Source organism: Lactuca saligna, chromosome 5, assembly GCF_052625555.1.
Source record: "Lactuca saligna cultivar CGN05327 chromosome 5, ASM5262555v1, whole genome shotgun sequence".
NCBI classification, from domain to species: domain Eukaryota; kingdom Viridiplantae; phylum Streptophyta; class Magnoliopsida; order Asterales; family Asteraceae; genus Lactuca; species Lactuca saligna.
Window position 1 is genome coordinate 253,238,497 of NC_136421.1, and position 12,699 is coordinate 253,251,195.

A 12,699-nucleotide genomic window follows, 5' to 3' on the forward strand; every position below is an offset into this window, starting at 1 on the left:
CGTGCACCTGCTTTCTACCTCATATTAGACTCCAAATTATGACCTATCATCATGTGATGTACGTTTAGACTCAGGTCTCTTAAATTCTAAAACAGACTAAGCCTTCCTTCATGTTCTAATGTGATATAATCATACTTTAACATGTAGCATTTCTAGCTACCAACGAGCGCGATACTTCTATTGATCGCTTTGATTTTTAATTGTTTGGTTTAAGTCGGACGCTATGTCAAACTTGGTTCTCTGAACCACGTAACCTACTCATCGTAGTCGGACTCAAGGTGATATGACCACTAGGGTCGGGATAACAACAATCTTCTTAGTCATTGCCGAAACAATGGTATCGGCATACTTGAATAAAACGAAATCAATTACTGGCTTCTTGGTAACCTTGTGACTTTTCCTGATCCAAGTGTGAGTCCTGTGCTTCCGGTAGTATAGGCCTCTACTACCATTCACACCTACTCATACTCGTCCCAAGTATTGTCCTGCAGTTTTTCCAAGTCACCATATAAGAAAACCATACAACAACTTAACACATCAGATTAAAAAACAAAGGTTTTATATTATTTCTTGAAACTGTTACATAGGTGTTCAAGTTCACCCTAGACTATGCCTCTAACGGGCTACATCGTGAGGTACTATCTACACGATTACTCCATAACTCGATCCTCGGATGTCAAGCCTTCACTCTTGAATCCTTGCATTGTCATCTGCTTCGTCAAGGATCATTTGAAATGCTCTCGCCTTTGGCTTTGGTGGCACATTTGGCTTTGTAGCCCCTTCTCTCTTTGGGCAGTATTGTTTGAAGTGTCCTTCTTCTCCACACTTAAAGCAGACTTCTCTCTTGGTTGTGCATTCACTGGCGTAATGACCAGTCTTCCCGCATTTAAAGCATGTCGTATATTTAGAGCATTTCCCGATGTGCTTCTTTCTACACTTGTCACACCATTGCGTTCCTTCTTCAAACTTCGAGAATTTTCTCTTCTCGCTGGACCTTGAAGATCCTTCAAACTTTCTCTTCTCGCCAACCTCCATATTTCTGGAGGCTCTTCCCTTGATCATATCTTCGACAGACTTGGCAGCCCAGATAGCTGCCTCTAGAGTAGGTGCTCGACGCACTGGCACCGCGTACTCCCATGGAAGTCCTTTTGCGTACTTGTCGATTTTCGTCAGCTCATCCGGAACAAGACGCAAGGCGAACTCCATCTTCTTTGTGAAGTTGTTGGTGTATTCATCGATTGACATGCTTCCCTTCTTTAGGGTTAGAAACTGGTTCTCTAGCTCAAGCAGGTTTTGAGCTGAGCAGTACTTTCGTTTGAATTGCACCAGAAATTCTGCCCATGTCAATTGCAGAGGCTCATTAGGGCTCAGAGTCTTCCCCAAGGTATTCCACCAACGTACAACGCCTCCTCGAAACTGACGCACTGCAAATGTGGTCTGTAGCTTCCCTCTACAACCGCATGTCATGAAGGCTAACTCCATCTCCGAGATCCAATCCATGACCCCAATCGGATCCTCCTTTCTAGTGAAAGTCGATGGCTTGCAAGTCAGAAAATCCTTGTACTTGCATCCATTCCTCTCGACCTCGTCATCTTGGTTGTTTTGTTGAACTATTGGTGGGTTGACTTGACCAACAGTCCCACTGTAGTTTCCTTCCTCAGTCTGCCATGCGTTCAACTCGGGCTGTTTGATCTGAATAGTGGCTTCCTCACGATTTTGCTGGAACAAACGTCTACTTTCCTCCATTTGACGATCCAACATCGCTTGGATCATCGCTTGCACTCCGGCCATTGTGATTGGCTCAGCGGCGGCTTCCATCACCGGTATTTGCTCAATCACTGGGGGTTGGTTTCTGTTCCCATTTGCATTCACGTTTCCGCTACGGGTTCTTGCCATCTTGATCTATACACCGAATAAGGTGAATCTAGATCTTTACTTAGGATTGACGGTTAAATCATCCTTATCACTCCGAAACGTTTATATGCTAGTTCTAATATCGTAGTCGTACGTTTAGAATCCTAAACACATAAGGTTTCCAGATCCGGTCGGCAATAGACCATAGATCCGAACAACTAACAGCATATCAGGCACAAGTATTTAGCACATAAAAGCATTTTAGGAATAATTCCTAAAATAAGCTAGTGCTCACACCTCACAATCATCGCTTAGCATTCTAAGTTTAAGTCTAGAAATAAATCCATATTCCTAGTTCGCTTAAACTAATGCTCTGATACCAACTGTGACATCCCCAAAATCACGGCCAGAAAAGACCGATTTTGTTTATGTTTTAGAAAAATCAGAGTACTTCTTTTAATAAAAATGTTGCGGAATTTGTTCCCAGAAAAACATGATAAATATGTTTGTAAAACATTTTCGAAGAAACGTATTTTGTTCATTTTAAAACATTTGGGATGTCATCGTTAATACATAAACATAAGCATGAACAGAACTTACATTTATTTACACTAGTGATCTACATCTCTTTAAATCTCTCAGTGTAATGTGACTTCATATCAACACCTGTGATATAAATAAACTGAGTGGGTCAGGTTGGGAAACCTGGTGAGTACATAGGGTTTTCAATCCCACAATGTCATACCATATATATAGTTTAAAATTCACAAAATATACAATTTCACCATCCATATATATAAACAACTCTTATCCCACCCCGTCGATCCTCGCAACGAGGCTATCCATACTCTCGGACCTAAGATTAGTCGTTTTACCTACTCCATACTCTCGGATCAGAAATGAATGAATTTACCAAATCCATACTCTCGGACTAGGGAAGAATGACTAATCCATACTCTCGGATTAATGATGAATGATTATGCCTAATCCATACTCTCGGACTAGGGACAATGACTAATCCATACTCTCGGATTAATAACGAATGATTATGCCTAATCCATATTCTCGGACTAGAGACAATGACTATGTCTAATCCATACTCCCGGATAAGTGACATATACTAACTTCTATTCTCTGAGTTTTACTCACTTGTACTCGTAAGAATATACTACCCAATATTCCTCATTTTTAATTTAGGTCTACTCTTTATCCTAAATTATCAAATATAATCAGGTATGTTCTTTAACACGAATTTCAAGCAACATCAATTAACTCGCACATAAACATATAATTAATACTTCAATCAATACTTGTATTAAAATCATGTTCATGAAAGGGACTATGCACTCACCTGAGAAGGTGGTGACTCGGTACTCGGACAGCGCTTCGTTTACTTTAAAATAATTTCCTTCGACGAAACCTAGTATTATCACCAATAGATTTTAGTCTATTATTCGCCGAGACTAATTAATAGTCTAGATATTATTACTATTATATAAGCGTTAAAAAAATACTTATATAACCAATAATAATAGCCCAAGTATTTATTATATGTTATTAATAACGTTAATATAATTAAATAAAAACTATATTAAAAATAGCGTAGGCGTAGCTCACTTACAGCGGGTTTTATAGAAAACCAGGCTTTGCTTGGAGCAGCGTTTCCGAGCCGAAAAGCTCTTCTTCTCGGAGCCATCGAGCACTCCGGGGCTTCCGCCTCGTGCTAGGGAGGTTTCCTAGGCTTTTCGGGGGATTTCGGGGCTAGAGAGAGGTTCTAGAGAGAGAGTAAAGAGAAGAAAGAATGGGAAAGGTGTGAAGAAAATGAGGGTGGGAGAGGTGGTATTTATAGGGTGAAAATGGCTGAACTTGGTGCCACATGTCACCATCTAGTGGCAAGACTTGGTGAGAAAGCAATGGCCAAGATTGTGCCACATCACCCATTTTCGCACAACACACTTTCGACTTCTAAAATCCGTAACTTTCACATACGAGCTTTGTTTTTGACATTCTTTATATCCACGCGTAGGTAAAAATAATATCTACAACTTTCATTTTGACTCCGTTGGCTAATTCTCGACCGATCTTAAATTTAACAGTACGAGGCGTTTAGACTGTTAAATGACCGCGAAGAATTCGTAACTCCTTCATACGGACTCCATTTTCGTCTATCTTTTTACCGTTGAGTTCCTATTAATGAGATCTTCAACTCTCATTTATTTCACGTAAGCCAAAAACCGCTCGAACTAAAATTCGAGTTTCGGGCTGTACACTGCTAAGCCGAATCTTAGAAAAATCATAACTTCCTCATACGAAGTCAGATTTGGGCGTTCTTTTTATCGACGCTCTTAGTTTAACATATTCTACGACTTTTGTTTAGATTTCTAAGGCTAAAAAGTCTTCTATCGTAAATTCACTATTTACGTCTTCCGGTGCCGTGCCGGTTTTGCCGTAAAACTTCGGCGGGCCATAACTTCTTCGTTATAACTCGGATTTCGGGGTTCTTTATATGTACGGAAACCTTGTGACATATTCTAAAACTTGGTTAAGACTATTCATTCTAAATAATCTTTTGTCAAAAAGTCATTTTTGACCCCTATTGCCTCTAAATTGACTAGCCCGGATCTGCGGGCGTTACACTTTGAGAGAGTATACACACTTGTATATTTCGGCCACACACAAGCTCACACACACTAGTTCACTAGTTACACTTAGGCACCATTTCATGCTCCATAAGCATGCTTATATAATGTGCATGGTTAGGGTGAAACCCTAATAACCCATGACCTTTCCTTTCCAAGGATCCATGGGTTAAAAGATCCATGGATCATCCATGGACTTCCATATAAGCCTAGCCCATTAACAAAAGAGCATTAGCCCACACTATATAAAACCAATAGCCCATAATCTAATTAGTCTTCCTTTTAATCTCTAAATTAATTCATAATTAATTTAAGACTAAAACTAATTAAATAACATAATCTCATATTAATATATTATAACTTATAATATATTAATAAACATATGTGTATAACTCTCATAAAATTATCCATAAATAGTTTGGATGAGATACAACCCAAATGGACCATGCCGGGTCGGGTCAAGTATATACCAAATAAGTTATGGACTTAGACACCTTATCCAACAGACTCCCACTTGGATAAGTCTAATAACTATATTTGCGTATGTTACTTCAGGAACCAACCAGCAATCGTATCTCTCGAAAACTCCGATGAACTATGAAGACTCTGTTGAACTATGAAGCGTTATTTTAGATAAGTGATCATATTATCCTTTATCCTCATGATATTAGCCGGACAAATACATGGAACAATGTTGTACTTATTGTCCAGCAGTTTGTTTCCCGAATTCTGATTTGTTTGACAAAGAACTTAATCGAACACATCAATTTAGTTCTGACCGGCCGGTACATAGGTCACAACAAGATCATCGAGGGGCCCATATATCGCTTCTATTTCTAGAAGGAACAGATAAACTTCGACTCATATACTTGTTCTACTACTTGTTGAATTGTACACAAAGGCACGTTTTATAACATTAAGTTACTGATGCGTTTGCGTGCAATCAATGCACAACCAACTCATAGGTAACAACTCATATCTCTAGGTTTGAAAATTTATATGATATTAACGTCTCACAATCACTCGCGATAAATTCCATGAAGTGATACAAGTGAGCGTGGGTTTATTCCAATACTCATAACTTATGAGCACTCATGAATGTTGTAGCAACCATTGCTATGACTAAACCCATTTAGCCATCTACAAACCTGATTCATGACAATCTTGATTCATACCTACTTCCAACATATGAACGACTGTGGAGTGTTTAAATAACTTAGTCATTCGGAAAGAATAACCTAGCTATTTTGGAAGTCAAAACATGCAAAGTGAAACACAATAATAATCGAATCCAATATGGTCTCAGAACCCTTTTGAATATAAATGGAACCACCTTTTATTTATCACCATATTGATTACACATTATTCATTGTATAATGTTTCAAATAATCAACTTAGGACTTGAATAAAAACAACAATCATCCCATGCTCCTGCCATGTACACTTTGTTTTTCTAAACAATAGTTATGCCATACTCCAAGTATGCTCACTATGTTTGTCTATGATCCTTACATTGTGATGTAGATCAATTGAACATGATTCCAATGATACTCATTTCACAATCCCAAATCCTTATTGTAAATGTGAGAATCCCCGATTCCTGTCATTTACCAAAAATCTATTAGATTTTAAACTTTTATGCAATGTTCCTCTTGTAATGATTATTCACAAAGTCACCAAAACTTTATCACCAATCATTACAGAGTATTCCAAAGAAGATCAACTCTATGGAAACGAAGTTTCATATTCAAAGAACAATGCTTTGAACATCCTTCTTGCATTAAGGTTTTCTAATCTTACATAGATTGAATAACTTCCACCTATAGATACATTTCCATAGCCCATTTTGACTATCACTTCCGAACAAGAGTTACTTCTATTCAAAACATGTCAATATGGTCCTTTCCGACAACTTACATCATACTTCCAACTTTCCCTGAGCAACCACTCTTTGGCGAACCTCATATTTGTCCTCGACAATTGCTTAATCACTTTAGTCATATCCAGTTCTAGACCTTTCCCTTCCGAATGCCTTAAGCATTCGGAAAATTTAGAAAAATGAATAGTATAGCACATGCAATTGATCCTATATCCGAAGAATATGGGACACGATTCATGATGTTTGACATAAAGACATGATACTAGACCAGTCTTTTGCTACAATATTTTTTATTTGCCATGTTCTCAAAATTTAACTATGAAGAGGGATGTCGTAGTCATAATTGAATTTTGAGAACGCAATATATATAAAATTTTCTTAAGTCGAACCATTCAGACATAAAATTCTTATATATATTCTTGACTAAAGATGATTAAAATCTCAATCTAAGCTTTAGAATTGAAATGAAGTATAATTTCCTGTCCCTTAATTATAGCAAAACAACTTTTCAACCCCTGCAACTTCACGAATTGAAATTTTGTTTTCTATAATTAACATTGCTAACTTGCAACACTAAACGTAATAATCATGCTCCCACTAACATGATGATTATCAGCATAACACTTATCCTCCCACTAGCTTTGACATGTATTCAGAAATCGGTTAGACTGCTAAAATTTAGATTCATACACCCTTTCTTAGATAGCTCACATGTGTGTCTAAACAATTTTCAGAACTATGAAAAGGGATGCCGTAATCATAGTCTCAATTGCTTAGGCATTTGCCATTTCTCACAAGTCCAAGTTAGTGTGTCGGTTAACCACACGCGCTCCATTTACGACTTTTGAAAATGCAAATAACACAACTGATATCTATGTAATATCTACTTAGTGAAAGCGTTTCCCCACCATCATTTTCATGAATCGGAGAGAAACCTTATGACACTTAGATTTTATAGTGTATGAGTTCCTATCCATGTGAATTTGTCAAAACCATAATCACAAGATAAGGTTAGTGACAAATTCAGCCTTACATGGATTAAACTTGTTCAATCTTAGTTTCTTGTCACCTTGGTAGCACAAGGCCCACCAATGCTTCCAAGTTGAACTCTGATAACTCACATGCAAATTCAACTTATTTGAAGTAGGTACAGAAATAAGAATTATGTCAACACGATAGGTTGCAAACCTTAAGTCGTGTGCTAGTGATAAATTACAGGTTTTACTCTTGATTAAATCTTGAAACTCTTTCAGGATCTTTAAGGCTCCCACTGTCCCCTTGACATATAAGTTTCCCCAGTCAAGAACCATTCCTTGACAAAACAAATATTCAAAGGATAGTGCGGATTCTTATCAAGACTAACACTTCACACAATTGGTCTTAGTTGGTCTTTGTCTCATCCAAGACATCACAACTTACCAATCTCAAATGTACAAGAGTAGAAAACATTTTACTCTTACATTTGACTAGTGTTAATAAATCTTCCTTTATGTCACTCAAGGTTACAATCTTGGAGTAAGACTCTAAGAATTGTTTTGGAACGAAGTATGACTCATCTTCTTGATTTTAACCAATCCAACAATTCATGACCTCTCTTCTTAGCCATAACAATGCACTAAGACGTCCTTAGAGTATGAATTTGTGATATGGTTTCATAATCATTAAGATGATCATGAAGTATGATACTAAAGTACTCTGCCATCTTTTCAGATTTGAGAAACTTTTATCTTTCTGCCTAATTTGATTCTTCTCATTTGTTTTGTCATACATTGTAACCTTTCCAATGTTACAGAATTATACTCAACCTTATAAGTATAATCATACTTACTAATCTTTAGTAAATCATGACAAATCATCTTTGTGGTGGACCTTGACAAGTGCACACCCAGTGTGCCTAATTCCGTAGTCCTTCAATTGACTCCCATATACATGTGATCAAAGAATTAGTCTTAATTTTCAAAGATGAAAATTCTCATTCATCATACAATACAACTTGTATGATTCCAAGTTTCTGTCCAATTGAAACTTGGGTGATGAAAAACTTTTCTTCATTTGGTAAATTCAGACACTACCACAAATAAAAGAATCAAATCCTCTTTCCAATATAGCTATTACTGGAAACATATAAGCAACAATTTTCCACATATGCCATTGTAAGGATATTTTTAAAATAAAGCTCTTTACCATTTGGTCAATCGAGTTGACTATGGCCAATCCCTTTCCATTAGGAAGAGAAATCTTTTTCTAGATATCCAATGCTACCATTGTTAATGTCCATTTAAGACTTGGGATGTTGTTCTTTTAATCAAATCTGCTTTACTGGTGTTCCAAATCATTGCTGATTCCACAACACCAAGCAAATAGATAACATCATAAAAGGTCATGTCATAGTCTGTCTCATAGTAGTCCCAAAGAGACTCACTATGTTACTAAGAAAGTGATTGAACATCCAACTTTCACGAGACTTTGACACCCAACTCTCCCGGCTTGTTAATATGTGACTTTATCTCCAAGATGTGAGAACACATAGACTATGCTTGCCAATAGGGATTGAGTGACTTTAAACTTTTCAAGAACTTGTGGGTGAGGGAGAATAATTAGAGGATATGGAGGAAGTGAAGCATGATGTTGAGGGACACCATCTTCAAGAGATTTGGGAAGATCATAGTTGTCCGAACCAGACATCTATAATGGGAGAAAATCAAGTTAGTTGATTCAAAGTCCTTAATATAACACCCAATATGAAATATTAAGGCTAGGACCCAACACAATATTATATAACTTGGAAGAGGGATGCCGTAATCCAAGCTATAAAATATTTGAAGGTAGGCGAATGACGATTCACCAATTTCCACCATGAAAAACAAATTAATTTATTAGGTTTTAATTGGATTTGAAATTCCTAGATCTTTTGAGATTCATTGAACTTTTCAATGGCATGTTTCAATCTCGAGTGTGCCCTCTCAAATTTTGTGACTGGGATGCCGAGGATCACAAAACAAGGTGTGAATAACCATACCAATTCACTTGGCACCCTTAATATTATCACCTAATCAATGTGTCGGTTACCCACACATGCTCCATTGATCTATGACAAACATTAAGTCACCCTTCGTGATCCTTACTAGTCCAAGTTAGTGTGCCGGTTACCCACACACGCTCCACCAACGACTTGGTAAGGTACAAAGTGTGAATTCCATGGGCTAGCACCAAATTCACATTTTTCCTAAAGTAACTAAGATTGGGAATTAAATAAAAAAAACATTTAGTTACTTTATAATAATCATTATACTTTTAACGAGAATTTAAAGTCATTGTCCTACCCGTTCGGCTAATGACCCTCCACCGATCAAGCAAGCGGTGGGTGAGAGTGGACACCCATTAAGTCGCCATTTTATAGGCAACAACCTTATACCCACCTTATAGACCGACTTCGTGAATGAGGCCTACTAACGGTAAAACGACTTGTTCTTATACATATATATATAATTAACCATTAATGTTATAAATAGTATAAGTGTTGAATTTTAAATTTTAAAATTCTAAGTGTTGGAATTAAAGTTTATTAAAGTGTGTGAAACTTTTCCAAATTCCAAAACTTGAGGGAAAGTTTTGAACAATTCATAAACTTTTGGATATTCATAACTTATGAGTTTTAATTAAGTGTTTAATACTTTTAATGAAGAGTCTCTTGGAAATCCATAACTTGAGGACAAGTTATGGAGTCCATAAAACATTTATGGGAAAAACTCTTCAAGAAAATGTAACCTACAACTTCTTAAAAAAACATTTAAAAGAAAACTCTTGGAATTCCATAACTTGAGGACAAATTAAGAATTCCATTAAAACACATTAAGATCAAGAATTAACTAACAAACAATTTGCAAATAATTCCTATGATCTAACAAAACTCATATGAACATGAACAACCACATCAACAATTTCAAGAATCATATGAACACATATAAACTTGAAATTTTGATTATAACTTTGAACTTGGTCCACCATCATCATTACCACATCAAAAATAGGTTTTATGAGTCCAAAACAGTTTAAGGTAATGATTCTAGACCAATTCCAGCACCAAAACTCGAAGATATGCTGTATGGGGTTCCAACTCGTCGAGTGCATGAACCAACTCGCCGAGTTGGATGAGTTTTGCCTTGGACTCGTCGAGTCCCTTCATGGACTCAGCGAGTCAGCTGTGCAGACAGCATAAAATCTTCGATTTTCAGCAATTTGCATCAAGTATTCAAACAAGCAAGCCTAGGCTCTGATACCACTGTTGGGTTTTGAGCAATCTAACACTTCCTAAGTGTGCATGCAACCCTAATAAAACTTGGATCTATGTTTGTCTAAATACATGCAAAATAATAATTTTTCCAAGGTTTATGATCTATCTAACATAGCATGGAGAACATTTCAACATAAAGAGCTAGAAGAGATTACATATCTTTTGATGAGTTTGGTTCTTGAGGAGTTTGAGGGCCAAGCACCAATGGTGTGAATGCCTCAAATGGAATCACAAAACACCACAAACTCTTGGAAAACTTTGAGAGAGTATATACACTTGTATATTTCGGCCACACACTAGTTCACTAGTTACACTTGGGCACCATTTCATGCTCCATAAGCATGCTTATATAGTGTGCATGGTTAGGGTGAAACCCTAATAACCCATGAACTTTCCCTTCCAAGGATCCATGGGTTAAAAGCTCCATGGATCATCCATGGACTTCCATATAAGCCTAGCCCATTAACAAAAGAGCATTAGCCCACACTATATAAAACCAATAGCCCATAATCTAATTAGTCTTCCTTTTAATCTCTAAATTAATTCATAATTAATTTAAGACTAAAACTAATTAAATAACATAATCTTATATTAATATATTATAACATATAATATATTAATAAACATATGTGTATAACTCTCATAAAATTATCCATAAATAGTTTGGATGAGATACAACCCAAATGGACCATGCTGGGTCGGGTCAAGTATATACCAAATAAGTTATGGACTTAGACACCTTATCCAACATATGCTAATCACACATAACACTGGATCCCACATACAATCGAATACTTCATTCTACCCTAAGCCCAAAACCAAACAAGGAACTTGAAATAAGGCTAAACCAAACATTATCAGGCTATAGAATCTTAGTTAGGTACAATTTTGATGGCTGCACTAAGCAACTATAGTAATGATGTCAGTTTCATATAAGGAAAACCTTAGGCTATCAAGCATCATATAATCAGGCAATTCTATCATGCGATTCCTGAAGATCCCTAGCCTATCACTAACATGTTTTTCTAACATATCACAATATCAAATAACAGTGTGGTAATTTGGGGTCTACTTACTAGCTCCGGCTAATCGTACACATCACATTCTCTCTTAATTATTTTGAAAAAAAAAATTAAAATCATTTTTAAAACCTTTTCATCTCCTTAGTTTGAGACTGGACTCACACGAGTGATCCTCCAATTCACTCAAACCAAGGTTCTGATACTAACTTGTAACATCCATAAAATCATAACAAATTTAAACTTTTAAAAACAACCCATAGTCATAAACTGTTTAGAAAATCATCGTTTCCAAATTGTTTATCCATATCAAAGTATCCCAAAATCATAAAGCCATAAACAGAGAATGTGTATGGTCATGCCTTCGCCTTCTCGCGATCATCAGAAGTACTTGAAGCAACAACTAAAAGTCGTAAGCCAAAGCTTAGTGAGTTTCCCCAAAAGTACCAGCACACAAATAGATAACATATACAACATCATATCGGGTTCAATCAACCATCGGGTTGGAATATCCCAGACCCAGTCAACCTTCGGGTCTATTCATCCTTGGGATGGAATACCCCAGGTTGGAATGCCAATATACAACGTGTCTAGTCATCCTCGGGATAGAACACCCTCAGGCCCAATCAACCATCAGGTTGGAATGCCTCCGGTCTTTTGGCTCACACACAAAGCAGTAAATACTAAACCAGAACTCAAAATATGTCGACATATACATAAAAAATAAACATATAATTTACCAACAAACAAACAAGTAGATCTACACATCACTACCACATAGCAACACCCTAGAAAGTAGGATACAAATCAAACCGATCACTACAACATAGCAACATATGGTAAACCAGGATATCAATCCAATAAGTCGGCCTTAGTGCCTTTGACTCATAAGTACATTGAGGAAGGCTCACCTCATAGTCTGAACAATAGCTGATGAGGTCTCGATTCTGAATATCAACTCTAACCGTCACATATCCAACCACAATCCAAAATACCAAAAATACCCTTAAGTTA